General features: G+C 39.3%; 2 protein-coding genes across 2 annotated transcripts in view; both read right to left on the reverse strand.

Annotated features, from left to right (window-relative positions):
• LOC122665817 (craniofacial development protein 1-like) overlaps nucleotides 1-16,434 on the reverse strand; it is an 82,132-nt gene that overhangs the window by 13,332 nt on the left and 52,366 nt on the right. The gene's annotated exons all lie outside the window — the stretch shown is intronic.
• LOC122665017 (craniofacial development protein 1-like) overlaps nucleotides 14,797-16,434 on the reverse strand; it is a 37,801-nt gene continuing 36,163 nt past the window's right edge. The window contains exon 5 of the mRNA XM_043861070.1: nucleotides 14,797-14,808. The gene's annotated coding sequence lies outside the window, so the exon portion shown is untranslated. The remainder of the gene's footprint in view (nucleotides 14,809-16,434) is intronic.

The raw sequence follows: 16,434 nt of genomic DNA on the forward strand, positions 1-16,434 counted from the left end.
AGGATAAGAGCTCCTGCAGCCAAACACCCCTTAGAATTTTGGAGTTCATACACATAGCAGCAATAATATAGATGCAGGTGAGCAGCATAAATGTTGTATTGACAACAGATACCAAGATATGCAATAAGAAGGTTTCTAAAGGCAGCAGAAAAGAAGCTTACCAATATGAAGATTATATAGGAGATAAATGAATATTAAGAACATCTAAATAAGGGAAAATACCTAAATACTTACCATTTTCTTCAAGCTGGGCCTGTGGATTGGGAACAGGAGCAACTTCAGAAACTTCTCGGACAGATGCAACTGAAGCCTCATCTTTTCCTCCTACATTACCTGCATCATGGTGTCAACCCAGGTCACCCCACTATAGAGATTAAATTAATCTACAATGTCCAGTTTAGTTTTACAGGTTCATGACCCAGATCAAGAATATATACACAAACTTTTTGCTACTATTATTACTAGAAGTCCAACCATAGTCTCCAGTAGTCAAACAAATCATGGTTGCAAAAATGGGTGTGAATGAAAGGGTATGAGGGCAGGTGCAACAAATAATTCAGCTGAAAAACAATAATTCTTTTCGCATTTTAAATTGCTTTTAATGATATTACAAGTGGAACTAATGGGATTCTAATCTCCTAGCAGTCTAACTTTAACAGAAGACCAGAAAAAGGATATCTCAGGGTTTGGAAATATAGGACAGAAACAGAGACTTACTCCTCTGGTACTGCTGCTGGTACCTTAGGGTTTGCATCAGAGACTTGGCATGCTATCACATTTTTTATAAATCTATGTTGGAAGTTGTCAGAGGTTCAAAATTGAGACTTTCATTGTTTTGTAGTCTCTAAATGAACCACATCATTATACAACCTAGCTAATAGTTTTGGTTTAGTTGTTAAAGATCCTAGCGTTGCTTTCTTGCCAAATGTGAGCATTAGTAGCCCCAAAGGCCATATTTGCAATTGCACCAATGAAGTCCCCACAAAACTTATAGGATCAAGCAAGACAGTAGTGATGGGCCTTCTGCTATTAGAGCAAAGGGCCCTAATTCCTTCCAAATGGAGGCAGCAAATGGACACTGAAAAAACAGATGATCCCAACTTTCCAAACCAGCCCAACACAAGCGAAAAAAGGGGGTTTGAAAATGCTACTCTTCTCCAATTGATCCACTGCGGGTAAAGCATCAACCAAACAATTGCAAGTAGTAAATGTTGGACTTGTGTGTCCATCAAACCCGGTTCGGTCCGGTTCAATCCAATTTTACTTTGTATTGAATTTTTATACATTTTAGTTTAATATTATCACATGCGATATAAACTTTTTGAGCATTATGTATCCGTAAGTTTTACTTAAAATGGTAGTCACGACTAGGGTTTGGGCTAGGCACCCTTATCATATGGTCGTCACATTTGGTATGCCTAGACTTATGATGTCAGGGTACGAATGTGAGTACTCACATGTTTGATGTGTGTATTGGCGAAGAATCTACTTTGTCGATTCCCTCATGTATTACTGCCAGATGTAGGAAGGAATAGACATGTGTCACCGACACCCTTTGCCTGAGGAAACCCTGTCACTGCAAAGTGTGATCGCATTCTTTGGTTCATCAATGACTGAGACTCAAGCGAGTCAAAGCCGGTGTTCTGGGAATGCGAGAACACTTTGTGAGTGAAGGAGTTACTCAACATGATCACCACTGCCCGATTGGGGAACACCAAGATTGAGACTGTTTGTGTATGGTCGGATCAGAATCTGGATCCAATGCCGTTTTGAAAGTGGTTTTGCAAAAATCTATTTTACATAAAATAATAGATTATATATGATTATTTGAACAAAGTGTTTTATCGAGCGAGACCCGATCACATGCACAAACACTCTTATATGGACATGTACTATGGATTGGGGTTTGGCAGTACAAGTGTACATGCCCTAGATTCCATAATGATGGTGTTGATTAGTGGGGGGATTTACATGATAAATTGTTATCATGTAGGGAGTTATTTGAAATTTATTAAATTAATTGGTTCTTTATTTAATTAATGCATATTGTGCTAATTGTAATTATCCATAAATTTAAATAAAGTAATTAATTAAAACTTTCCCTATTAGATTCTTTACCTGAAGTGGATCAATTGGAGAAACAGAAACACGAAGCTTTCCTGGGCTGCACTAGTCCACCAAGAATTACAAAGCAGGTTTCCAACGTACCTTATCTGAAACAGAAACACAAAGTCTCTATAAACTTGTGAGCCAGTACCAAATATCAAGAAGCACCTTGGATGCTGGGGGGGCCTGGGTCCCAGTTTCCATCACTGAGGATCAAGTGCACCAGGGCATACCTATCTGAGTCTGAATCTGAAACATAACGGATAACGATCACCATACTGGTTCAAGAGCACCCCAACAGGGACAAAGGGTCCAGCCAAAGTTTGGTGGCCTCCCACCTCCAATGGTAGGTTCCACCCATATCTTTGCTTTGGACCTAAGGGTCCTGTCAAAGTCTTGGGTTATTGTTGAATCCTGGAAAAGCAATTGTGAAGACTTGATCAATGCCATTGGGAAATTGATCGATTTAGTGGAAAGTCCAAGGGTGGAATCTCTTGGTAGTGGATGTAGGCAAGTTATTGAACCACTCTAAATTCATTGTCACTCATTGTCTTTTTCCCACCTTCTCAATTGTAGTTCACACCCATTTATTACAACCTTTGATGCTTCATTTGTTGAATTGCGTAGTTGCGTTTTCATTGATTTTTATTGTCTCACAAATGCCAATATTCAAGAGGGATTGAACCTACTCCTCATGAATATTAAAATTAGGCTTCCAGCACTGAAACCTAATTGATTAACCTTTGAAACACACCGAACTACACCTCCAAACCTCCGCAATATCCCCCAGAAGCGAACTGGAAAATCACAAACCCCTTCCCCAACATGTGCATGATCACTCCTTTTAGATTTCAGTTGTCCTTCGCTTCCTTCCACAAATCATCGAGAGACGCCAATCAAAAATTAACCCTTCCAATCAGAGCATTGTTAAGAAAACAACGCCCTTAGAAGTGGCGATTTGCAAAAGAAACCGAAATAAGAAAGAGAAGAGACAACACACAATGCACAACATAAAGGATTTATGTGGTTTACCCCCAAGATGGGAAGCTATGTCCATGGCCAAGCAATAGAACAAGTTTTCACTATCTCTAAAAATGTTACAAACCCTCTCTGTCAGCCCTCCCAGATAACAGAATAATATATAGAGAAGCCCTAACCCAGAAAGTACAAAAATACCCCTAGAGCCCAAAAATGACCAACTAGTTAGGGTCGGACCAAAACTAAACATATGTCGAAATACATATTGTTTCGAAGGTATCAAATTGGGAAGATCCATATTTTTAACATTTCTTGGAGGAGGTGTGTACCAAAACCAATGTTGAATTCACCCTTTGTGATGGATTTCTCTGTAAGCAAATCGACTATGTGTGCCAGGTTCTTCCCTTCGCTTGAAGATTATTACTAAAGCATAATGAGGGACACTTTGGTCTTGAAAAGATCATTCAGTTGATGACAGTTCGTTATTTTTAGCCCCATTTGAAATGGGTGTTTAACATTTTGTGATGCGATTTAGGGTGTGTCAAGTATCCAAGGGGCAAGCTACCAATGATGTTTTATATAGGCCAATGCCTACTCCAAAAGCTCCTTGTTGTCTTTCCTCCACACCAAAGAAAGAGAAAAGAGTATGAGAGATAAAGTAAACTTGAAAATGTGAAAAAAGAAGATACCTCAAACATAACATCTATGAGACTAAGGTATTCAAACATAATACATCAACCGCGGTATACCCCAAGTATAATTTTTCTTAACCTTAGGAACCTCAATTGTAATTTGCCCTATATTTATTTATATATTTTTTGGATATGTGTTATCAAACATAAAAAGATGTGAATCAAGAGAAAACTTGTCCTCCCACAATGATTCCCAAATCTGAGAAGTCACCAAGCCCTGCTGAAATTTAAAAATTCTATTGATGATTCTACAGATTTATTAAAAGCCAATAAAATAATTGAATCAAGATTTATTGTCATAAAACATGCAATTATCATATGTCAAATTTTCTAACAAACCGTTACCAGTATTTCTATAACTGGTCAAGTTACATGGAGGGCTTCATTGAATTCCAGGCCAAGTAAATTTAGCATTTTTTTTTGCTAGAAGTCAGCAAGAGAATATATTAAACTATCGAAAAGTAATGATACGATACAATGAAAATCGAATTTAGCTCGTCTCCAGGGAGGCGTGCGCCCAGGGTGCTGCCAGGGGTCATCCAGTGGTTGAGCTGTGTCGTACACATCTTGGCGCATCCCAAGGGATGTGTGTGGCCCAGCCCAACGGCTGGCAACACTGTGGGCGTTCCCTGCTCCCTGGAGACGGTCCTGATCCTAAAATTCCAGTGAGCCACTGCCCCACCTTCGGCATTGCCATCAACAAAATAAATTTAGCATTTTCACAACTCATCCCATCTTAATCTCCCTACTAGTCTATCCCAGCCCAACCCTGCAAATAGAGGTGTGCCCCAACAAAACTTACATTATATTTGATTCTTAAGATTCACAAAACTTAACATTGTTGGATATGCTTCATTACTTAAGTTTTTCCGCCGTGTGCGTGATGATTTCTCCGCCGTGAGCATGGTTTTGTGCCTCTCCCCTCTGTGAATCTGTTTTCCTTGCTTACAGTTTCCCTAATGACGCACTTCGATGACAAGTTCTTGCTTTGTTTTCTCCTTTCCTACCCCTGCTTAGGCACCTCCTCCCCACTCTTCTATTCTTCGCTCACTACTGTCTCGAGATGTTAGGAGCCCTTGTTTTTCTCCTAGAATTGATGGAATAAAACATGCGGAACATTCATGGAGATCAATGAGCATACAAATTACAAAGGTGTTCTTGGCGTACTTGGATCCATGGTTGTGGAAACTGAATCCTTGACGATCCCTTTTGCACATGAACTGCGTTGGTCTGGTCTACCCTCTTTCACTCAACTTTAGATTTTCTCAGAGAGAGCACTTAATAGGCCAGTGACAACTATTTATAATGGTGAGGGTAGTGACCAACCTTGCATAGAAACTAGGATTTCCTTCCCATTAAGGAAACAATACTTTAGGTCCACACATAGTAACTGGACTCATACCATTAAGGCAGCTCCCATCAATACAACTAAATCGGTTTTAATAAAATAAAAGTGGGACTATGCCAGCCCACCTTATGGGAATCTTACAATCTCCCACTTAGGCTGCATATGTCACAAGTTTTGATTTTGAAAACCTTTTAAAATGACTCTCCGATTTAGACAAACTGATTGTGGCCACAAAAGATAGTGTTGAATGGAGTACGTCTTAAACCTGATGCCTTGGTCCAAATGAAACTACAAACACCCAACAGTGCAGATCGTCACATCTAAAGAGACATGAGACCTAACACTTCAAAGTGCTTATGGCCTAACCGACTTGGGTTGTACAGTATAAGAGTGTGGTATGAAAAATGCATGATATAATGATCAACATGCCAATTTCCAAGTTGGTCCAGGCTCGAAAACTGAATGAACCCCATGTGACAAATGCTGAAGGTCTCATTTACCATAAGCGTCACCCAAACGCAAACACTTCACATAAGGAAACTCGTTGGGACTAGGTCCAAATGTCCTAACATACTAGTACACGTCCTCGAAACCGAAAGAGGCTCTTCTAGTGAACAAAATATGTGTGTATTTACTGAAGGCCTCAGATACCATAGGAGACAAATACACCACAGCCTCAAATATCTGAAGGAGACAAATAATCAAGTGTACACAATAGAATCTACATGTATTAACTTAACAACTGGATGTGCGTGTATTGACTAGAACTTCGTATACCGAATGAGGTAAATACACCACATATGACATCAATTGATTCTCTATGGGGCAATTAATCAAGTGTATACACATAAACAAATGGCCAAAATAAAGAATGCATGTATATTCTCGAGAATAAAATGCCACAAAAGGACAAGAATGTGAAATCAGTTGTAATTATATACGTAAGCAAAACTCCCAATAATAAAATGCATCAAAAGAACTAATAAGTTCCTTATTACTGATATACTCCTGAAAACTTTTAGAGTCAAGTTCTTAGTGAGAGGATCAACAATCATACTATCTGTAGTAATGTACCTTACTGAGTTTTGTGACTCACATACTTTCTCTCTAACAAAGAAACATAAATGTAAAATTCCTTGAGTTAAAAATTCCTCAGCTATAGAGTATAAACAGTGACATCATAATAGGCACAAATCTCTTGCTTGTATGTGGAAAAGCAGTCAGTGTCTGTTAGACACTCTTCTAACATATAGCACCATCTGTCATCACAAAATAGATATCTACATATGGTCTTTTAGGTCATCTTGGTAATTACCTAATGTGCTACTCCAAGATTATTCAAATATAAAATAAATAATATCAATCCATATGTATTCTTAAGGTTATATTAAACTACCAACATTAGATGCACAAAGAGTATTATTCACCTGAGTTCACTGAGTATTGGTAAATCTGTTTTCTTTCATAAGAGGTCTTTTGAGACAAACCAAGAATGCATATAGTTCTATTACGGTGAATCTTAATTCCTAAACATAAGAGGCTTCACCAAGATTTTCTTATCAAAATGGTTACTACTGTTTTATCTCAAGTAAAAGGATAACATTATTAACTGCAGCAAGAATATCATCACCATAAAATACAAGAAAATATTATCTAACTCCCATTGATCCTCAAATAAATGTTGTCAAACTAAGACAAGAATAGATTAATAATATACCATACAAGAAAACTTATCAAGTATTTTATCTCCATTTAACTCAACTTGCATGACATAATTAGTAATTAATAATATATTCACAAATACACTCACATTATTATAAGAACTGGATGTAAACAACACAAAATCCATGTGTCCTTTAAAGCCCATCATGAACAATGAATCTTCTGTTTATGGGTATAATGAGTTTCTGTTCCTTAGCACTCTCATTCAAAATGATATTTTTCTTGATGGTTATGTCCATAATGTATATTATGACTATCAGACATAACCGATTTGACTCCTCCCGCTTTTCATAAAGACATTTATCTTCAATGGAGCTGTCAGCCAATGGCTTGGGAGGTTTGTCAATTCTAAAATGGCAAAATCCATTCTCATTGAAGCCACAGAAAATATTAAAGAATTCGTTCTATTCCCTAAATTGGAACCATTCAAGATTTTGATGAAAGATAATTAGGAAGTTAAAGCTGATAAACATGATTACACAAAATTTTATCAAAAACATACAATATGCAATAACTAAAGGCATATCAATATCCCAATAATATGATTGAACTTATTAATTAGGGCGTATTAATCAGATTTATCTCAGTTTTATTTTCAGTAACTATAGGAAAACATAAACTAGGGAGAGATCTGGCGTCATCAGGGTCACACCTGTGGTGGCAAGATCTCCCAACACGCAGTGAAATCTCTCACATGCAAGGTGAGACGTTTGAAACAACACCGCTCTAAAGATTCCATCACCTGTGGTGACAAGACAAGAACCTCCAAAGTAGCGAAGCCCAAAATGTCACCCTCACACCGTCAAGCGAAACCGACCAAATGATGATTCACCTATGGTGGCAAGAGCACATCATTCCCCATATGGTTTCCCTGACTGCAATCCATCCGAATAGTCAATGATGATCCCACAATCCAAGTAACTAGCCCACTAAGTGGAAGCATAATCACTTAAATCATGAACCCCATAGACTTGGATTGCTACTGAATGCCCATTTTATTTCAATAATCTCCATCAATATTACTTTTATCATAAAACACATATAGCTAATATATTTACAAAAATGTCACCTAAATTATTCTTTTCGTGACGTTTAAAATTATCATAGGATGTCAATATCAAGAATAGGCTATATATAATCCCTCGTGACGAAACCGAATGTCACAGACTGTATAACACCGATGAGCCAGTCAGAATACATCAAATTGGCTAAAAATTCATGAAAGGCCAGTGTAATGCATATAAATCAATGGGTAATACATCCATCACCTATAGTAGGATAGAATTCTATCTTCCCATGGTGACACCGTAAGAAAACTTCATATAAGATCTAAAACTTGTTCATTATTGAACTAATCAACCTTGTTTGAATCTCTGTCTTAAACTAAAAGACCAAAATCGGTCAAAATCAAAAGACCATACTGGCAACAGGTCTACTGGCCCAAAAACAAGTTGACGGGTCGGATTATAAAGTCGACCCAAATTAGTGGAATACGATGACAAAAAAACAGTGCATAATAGTAGGACTAACAAATCAATAGATTCATAATTAGGACATTGTAGAGGTTCCAAAACAATAACTCAAGACCAGAAATGATATATAGAACCAATCAACAGAAGTGATTTCTAGGAATGAAGCCAAACACAATGATCATAAGGTCATATCTGAAATTTGGAAATTATTTCTAGATCAAACTTGAACCGTAGGATTTCTAGTTCACTTCTATAAGCAATTTATGGTCAATCCATTTATAAGATTTTCAAGTAGGTTTCATTAAAACAATAATGGAAGTATTTAATCTGTAACTTTATAAGCCCAAGCTCACTACTTTAATGATCCAAAACCTCAATTATATGTGGGCATCATCATGTCCATCTTGTACAGGAGTTACAAAAAATTAAAATTTCAATGTTTTCACATATTTATAAGATTGTCTAAAATAAATTTATGGGATATAAAATGATGAAACATGTGGCAACAATATCCCCTCAATGGTAAACTTGTAAATATCAGACATTAAAGAATGTGTTTTCCTAAATGTCACGAATAACCAAAAGCGTACATCACTGATTATAATACCTCATGACAATACAAAATATCACGAGTTCCTTATGTATTATAATACACGTGTGATTTTACTTACCGCCTTATGATTTACTTAGATGTCACAACCTTAATGGCACTGAATCCACACTTAGAACAGTCCAAAAGTGATGTTGCAAAAGTACATGTATGTGACATAGCATAAGGGAAAACAAAGCATAAATGTTTGACCAATTAAACAACTAATATGCACCAAAATTTACTTTATGTATCCAAACAACACCTTAAAAGGCCAAAGAGATACTTAATGCAACCAAACAAACCCTTTACTTTATGACTTTATGACTTTTTTTTTTTTTTTAATTAGAAGGTGGGGGGAATCAGACAGGGGAATATTCTCCCATCTTCTTCCCCAAAAACGCAAAACCGAAAACCTTTGTACGGTTTTATGAAAACGCTCACCACTGTCGGCCGCAGTGGCCAAACCGGGGACCGACGGCACAGGCAGACACCGACGAAGGACCTCCTCCCTCCAACGATCACAATGCCGGTGTCAGATGATGAAAAAACCCCACCCATCAACCAATATTTTCGAAAAAAATTTTAAAATGTCTGATTTTTTTTTTTTAATAAAACTTATTACCGCCCCTTGCGGTGGCAGATTGATGGACCGACGGCTAGGGAAGAAATCGGTGAACATCCGTCCTCCCGCGACCATAATCACGGTATCCAATGCCGGTAAAACCCAAAAAACTACCATTAATACTAAAAAAAAAAACTGGGTTTTCAAAAAACAGCCACTACCGCCCCTAGTGGCGGCCAAACCAGAGGGCAAAGTACCGTCAACATCCAGCGAGCATAACCTGGGCCTCAATGGCCGGTAAAACCCCAACAGCCACTAAAAACTGCCTCTGCAAGGCATTCCGGCAAGGCAAACCAGCTCTGCCAAAAAAAAAAATTTATTTTTTATTATGCCCTAAAAGAAAACACATAGAATTCAAGGTGTTTGGCCTGCAGTTTCCTAAGCATAAAAGCCATGGCCATGGTTTCGGCAATGGCCCATGCAATTTTATTTTTTTTTTTTTAAATATCTGCTGGATCGATTCACACACAATAATGATAAAATTAAGAACTGTAACCACATTGAACAACCATGATCAGACTCTGATACCATTGATGGAATAAAACATGCGAAACATTCATGTAGATCAATGAGCACACAAATTACAAAGGTGTTCTTGGCGTATCTGGATCCATGGTTGGGGAAACCGAATCCTTGACAATCCCTTTTGCACACGAACTGCGTTGGTCTGGTCTACCCTCTTCCACTCAACTTTAGATTTTCTCAGAGAGATCACTTAATGGGCTAGTGACAACTATTTATAATGGTGAGGGTAGGGACCAACCCTGCATAGAAACTAGGACACCGCTTGATAACCTTACCAGGTGTTTCTGTTCTGGAAATGTGCTGGGAAACACCAAAACATTTTTTTGTTTCTCAGCACAGTTTATTTTATTTTCTTTGCTGAGAAACCATTTTTTACCCGCTTGGTAAACCTGTTCTGGAAACGTTTCCAGAAGACAATTGGAACACCATTGGTGCTTGATAAAATCTGTTTCTAGGAACATGTAATGTGACCAATTTTAATAATATTTGTCTTGAATAATGTACTTTAGATAATAAAGGTTAAAATAAACATTGTAATTAAAAATTTTATAGTCAAATAAAAGTTGTCATGAGATCCAAATGGGTCTAGAGCTAGTCCTGTGGTGAAGGTACTCCAAGCCAAATAATAGAAGTTGTCATTTATTATTATTAATATTGATAGCATTTAATTCAAAAGTTAGGGCTTTTCTGTTTGAGCTAAAGACTCACCTATTTTAATGAAAGGAAAAATTGTTATCGAGTCCTGGTGGAATCGAACCACCATCCCATGGGTGCAATCCCACGTGCTCTTCCGTTTGAGCTAAAGACTCAACTATTTTAATGACTGAGACAACAACCATTTTGGCAAATCCGTTTCTTCATTGACAAAGATATGTTGAACTGTAATGCCAAATTGGGACACTACTACGATATAGGCAGATCAAAGATATGTTGAATTGTAATGCCAAAATGTGTGTGCTTGACATGAAAGAGTCAATTCATGCGGGTGGTAGGTAGATCCCTCATCCTTGTTTCAAACCCTTATGCAACAACCTAAACAAGTGAAAGAGCTCTAAACTCCATCCAATCACCAACTACAACAACCATCTTAATCAGCCACATCAAGTCCCTCTCCTTCTTGCTTCAAGTCATTAAATCATATCCCTTATATTTTTTTTTCTTTTCTTTTTTAAAGAACAACAAGAAAAATTCACTAATAGAACATAAAAGTGTACAATATGCACCACATCACTCACCATAGTTATTACAGAACAACTACTAAGACACTTATTCAAGAATGGTAAGCAAAATCTAGTTACAAACAGACACACACATTCTCGCCTTAGTGAAGGCTGAAATGGATTGTTTTCTACAAGTTTCATTGCCAACTGAACTGCCATGTATGGCAGAAAACAAACTTGTACAAAGAGGCTCTACAGGCTATGAAGAGCAGCCTCTCCCCATCATTGCAACCACCATCCACCATCCATGACTCTATCTGATAAAAAAAGTTTGACAAAAAAATTAAAACCCAATGCACGTTCTCATCATATCTGCAAAATCCCATGATTTTAAGCTTATTCACAACTTGTTTGAAGACTTTCCTTTGGATAAAATTGGAATGATACAAAAAGAATTAATAAATCCAACCTACATACATGCTTACATGACAAGGCAACAATGGCTTTTCTGCAAAGCAGCAGCTGAGGTGAAATTCACTCTTTAATTTAGAGAGAGCCATGTACACTGCTCTCCACAGAAACAATAATATCACTAGAATCCACACGGTGCCACAAGATTTCCTGCCACCATCCATGACTCTATCTGATAAAAAAAGTTTGACAAAAAAATTAAAACCTAATGCACGTTCTCATCATATCTGCAGGTTCCCTTGATTTTAAGCTTATTCAAAACTTGTTTGAAGACTTTCCTTTTGATATTATTGGCAGACAAAGTTAAACTCAAAATTTATAACAAAGATAACAAAGATGGAGAAACACCAGCTGCTATTTCTGACCTTGGCAATTTCACCTCAGCTTAATTTAGGCTTGAGATGATTAAACTCAAAATTTATAACAAAGATGGAGAAACCTTGTCTGCCATTCTATTAAACTGATCATGTTGGGTTCTCAGTGTGAGGACCCAATTAGTAGTGATACCTGGGCATTTGCAGGTTCTTGCTGCCACAAGAAAGTATGAATAAACAGAACAGAGCTGCACAACATACTATAACATGGCCTTAGATTTTCCAAATCAGCTGTAATCAGGAGAAAGGATTGGAGATAAGGAAAACAAGACTCGATATAAGCCTAAAACTACCAGAGAACCAGATCTAAAGACTTCCATTAACATTACACAACTTTCTTTAACATTGCACCCAAAAAAAAAACAGAGAACCAGATCGGAAGACAAAAAATCAAACAAAAGGGGTCGGTTTTTATTTTTGATCGGTTTTTATTTTTGATAAATAGGAAGAAGCAGAGAGGGGTTTTACCTTCTGGAGATTGGACTGGTATGTGGGAGGTCAGGTCTTGTGAGTAGACCTTCGTTCGTTGAGTTCAAAGCCTTGGATTTTAAGGGTTTCTGTAAAAATCATAGTACAATGCTAAATCACAAGAAAAAATTAAAAGAAGAAGATAAAAATAAGGAAAAGAAGAGGAATAAGCAAAGGAAGAAGAAGAATAGGTCGCAGTTCTAACCTTCGGCTGTACTCAAGGGTTTGTGAGATTAGAAAAATCTCTGGTAATTGGATTTAGGGTTTCTGCAACAACAAAATACAAGATTAGAAGAAGAAGATCTCGCAGTTTACTACGCACAAGGACAGTAAGATCGCAAGAGAAAAATGGAAAAGAAGAGGAAGAAGAAGAAGAAGATGAAGAAGCAAAAGAAGGCGATGGCTTTTACCTGAGTTCGCTGATGATGTACAGTGGAGCTTCGATCGGGCTTGGAGAGGTTGGAAGAAGTTCAATGGAGCTTTGATGGAACTTCGTTGGGTCTCCATGATCGATGGTGTTTGGAAATTATCGGGAGGGAACAAGTTGTGTAAACTTGTGTTGAGCAATGACAGAACATCTTGGACATGTTCGGTCAAAAGTCTTCTGGGAAGCAGAAATTTTTATTTATCCACCAGAGAACAATTTCTATGGAACAATGTTTATCAAGCACTTTTTAGGTGTTTTTGTGTTTCTCGGAATAAAAAAACACCAGAAACAGTTTCTGGGAAAGTTATCAAGCGGTGCCTAGGGTTTCCTTCCCATTAAGGAAACAATACTTTAGGTCCACACATAGTAACTGGACTCATACCATTAAGGCCGCTCCCATCAACACAACTAAACCAGTTTTAATAAAATAAAAGTGGGACTATGCCAGCCCACCTTATGGGAATCTTACAAGAATACCTCCTCTAAGCTGCCCATCTCCCTGATACAGGGATTTTCACCAGTCTTGAATCCTCTAAGCCCTTCCCCTTCACCCATTTACTGTCTCAAAACCCACCAACCATTTTCCTAAAGTACCAACATCCCCGCCTTTCTAACAAACCCAGTCTATCATCCCCTGTTCATACACCTCCGGTGGTGTTTCTTCCCCTGAGTCTCCTTGGTCTCCATAATGGCCCCAAGACTTAATGCCCCCGAAGTCAGAAGCTCCTACAACCAGTGCAACCTAATTGCCCTGGAGTGAGTACAGAGCTGCGACGCCCCCAAGTTCTACAGCCACAAGCCTATGTGTCGATGTCGAATGCCTCTTCAACATCATCCTCTACCCCCATCGCAACTCTGTTGAACTCCCCTGAGCCTAATCCTACCTCTGAAGATGATGAACTCCTGGTTGATGATGATCTCGAGGAGGAGATGCAAATATCCGAAGTGAATACCCTTGTAGGCTACATCCTACCAGGTAAACCTTTTCGTAGACAAGCGGTGACGGAGGTGCTACCAGCTGCCTGGAATCCTAGATGTCCTGTCAGTGTCTCTGTTATGGACACGAACCATTTTCTGTTTCGCTTCCATCATCCTATGGATTTGCAAAATGTGCTAAGGGAAGGGCCCTGGATAGTGTCCGGTAACCTACTTCTATTGGAGAAATGAAGAGCGGAGGGTGGTTGGAACTTTAATCAAATGGAGTTTTGGGTTCAGTTTCATGAGATCCCACATGATCTATGCAATCTGGAATTTGCTCATCAACTTGCAGGTATGCTGGGGATGCCAAGTTGGGCCATGGTCATATAAGGCACCCAATACGGAGAACAGATTTAGTACTTGCAATGCAGAATCAAAGTGGACATTTACAAACCCCTCCGAGCAACTTTACCGATTAGGAGGAGGTTAGGAACGAAGCTGTTAGCTGTTGTAAAGTTTAAATGACTCCCAATATTCTGCTACATTTATGGGACAATAGGTCATGAATACTCCAGATGTGCTAGATTGTTCAAGGAACAGGAGAGTTAGCACAGTTGATCGGAACCCTTTAGAGAGACCGGCAGGCACCGGAGAGGAGACAGAGGCCATCACGGAGCAAGGAGCGACAAGCAATGTTGTGCCCCTGACACATGCTTTGTCCCAATTAAATCAAAGCCTAAACCAGTACGGTCCACTACCCACCAATCTTGCGTCCCAGCAGAACCAATTTGGCATCGCTCTCCCAAGGCACGCTCAGGCCTTCCCGATCCCAACAGACCACAACCCAACACAGAACATATGGGCTAGAAACACCACAGTCCTTTCAGGTCATCAACAAGCGACAGCTCATTCACAACAATTAGCCTCTCTCTTCTCCCATTTTCTGGCATCACAAGATCACAACCCTTCGTTCCATGCACCACCCCAATCTGATCTATCGAGTCTCCTATTATCCATTTTGCCCCACTTGGCCCAAATTTCTCTTAATGGGCCGAGGAACCATCAACCTTTTATCACCCAAAGCACAACAGGCCTTTTCCCAGCTAGAATGACCCACCAAAGCCCAGTCACGCTTGAAAATAATCCACACCCAGTTGTCCCAACCTCAGAAGCTCACCCACAACAACAGGAGATAAACCCAACACCCCCATTAACCTTGCAGCCTATCATCCCATTACCCAATTATAATTGGGATCCCCCCCTTCTGAGATAACCATTGCTCCTCGGGCTACTGGGACTTCTTCCCTTCACACATCCATTGCTAAAAGAACAAGATCAGCGAAGGAAATGGCAAAGGGGAACCTGGGGGACCCTCCGAAATCTCTGAGGCAATGTTTGTCCAGTTCAGCCACACAGATGAAAATGAGGGCAAAGAAGAGGAAGAGTGTGGAACAAATTAGGAATTCACAGGTTGGAAAGGACTTGGAAGAGGAGCATTTTTTTAAAGCAGAACCCCGTGCTGTCGGCTAACTAGTCTATGGGTCACAATGAGATTTCTGAGCTGGAACTACAGGGGGCTGGGGAGACCCCTAACAGTTCATGCACTCCATAACCTCTCCAAGAATGAAAGGCCAGATTTTTTGTTTTTGATGGAGACCAAGTGTTCGCAAAGGATAGTGCAGAGGACGGCTAAGAGGGTGAACATGAACAACCATTTTGTAGTGGCACCATCTCCTACGGCGGCTGGAGGACTGGTTTTGATGTGGAATGACCTACTGAAGGTGGAGATTCTATCCTCAAGCAACAGAATTATCGACTGTAAGGTTACCAAAAATCAAACCTAAGTGTTCTTTATCACGGCAGTTTATGGTGATCTACTCAAGGCCAATAGGCAGCAGGTGTGGGACAAGCTTAGTGAGATTAGCGTGGGCCATGACAGAAATTGGTTATGCTTGGGAGACTTTAATTCCTTCTTAGCATGGCATAAAAAGGATGGAGGGAACTGTAAGGGGAGCAGGGATATACACAATTTTAGACACATGGTGGAGGCCTGCCAATTGATGGATCTGGGAGCACAAGGAGCAAGGTATACCTGGAGCAATAAGCGTAAAGGGGTTGCAAACATCCAAATCCGTCTCGATAGGGCCTTTACAAATGTGGCTTGGAGGGTAAATTTCTCGGAGACAATGGTGTTCATCAAGCCTACAGTTGGCTCTGACCATTGTCCTATCGTGGTGGATACGAAAAGTAAACCTAGCTGGGGCCCAAGACCCTTTCGGTTTCAGGCTATGTGGATCAAGCACTTGGCCTGTAAGCAAGTCGTAGCAGAAACGTGGGCTGACAAGAACAGCAAAGATCCCTCCCTAGCTCTAGAGAAGAAGTTGATAAACTGCGAGGCAAGACTTAAGGAGTGGAATCACACAACCTTTGGGCATCTGCAATTGTCCATTCGAAAACTTAAGGAGGAGCTGGCTCACCTTCAAGGTCTACCTGTGGCAGCTAATTCCCAAGAGAGAGAGAATCTCATTTCAGGAAGCCTTGATCAACTTCTCTCTTGTG

Source organism: Telopea speciosissima, chromosome 6 (genome assembly GCF_018873765.1).
Source record: "Telopea speciosissima isolate NSW1024214 ecotype Mountain lineage chromosome 6, Tspe_v1, whole genome shotgun sequence".
NCBI classification, from domain to species: domain Eukaryota; kingdom Viridiplantae; phylum Streptophyta; class Magnoliopsida; order Proteales; family Proteaceae; genus Telopea; species Telopea speciosissima.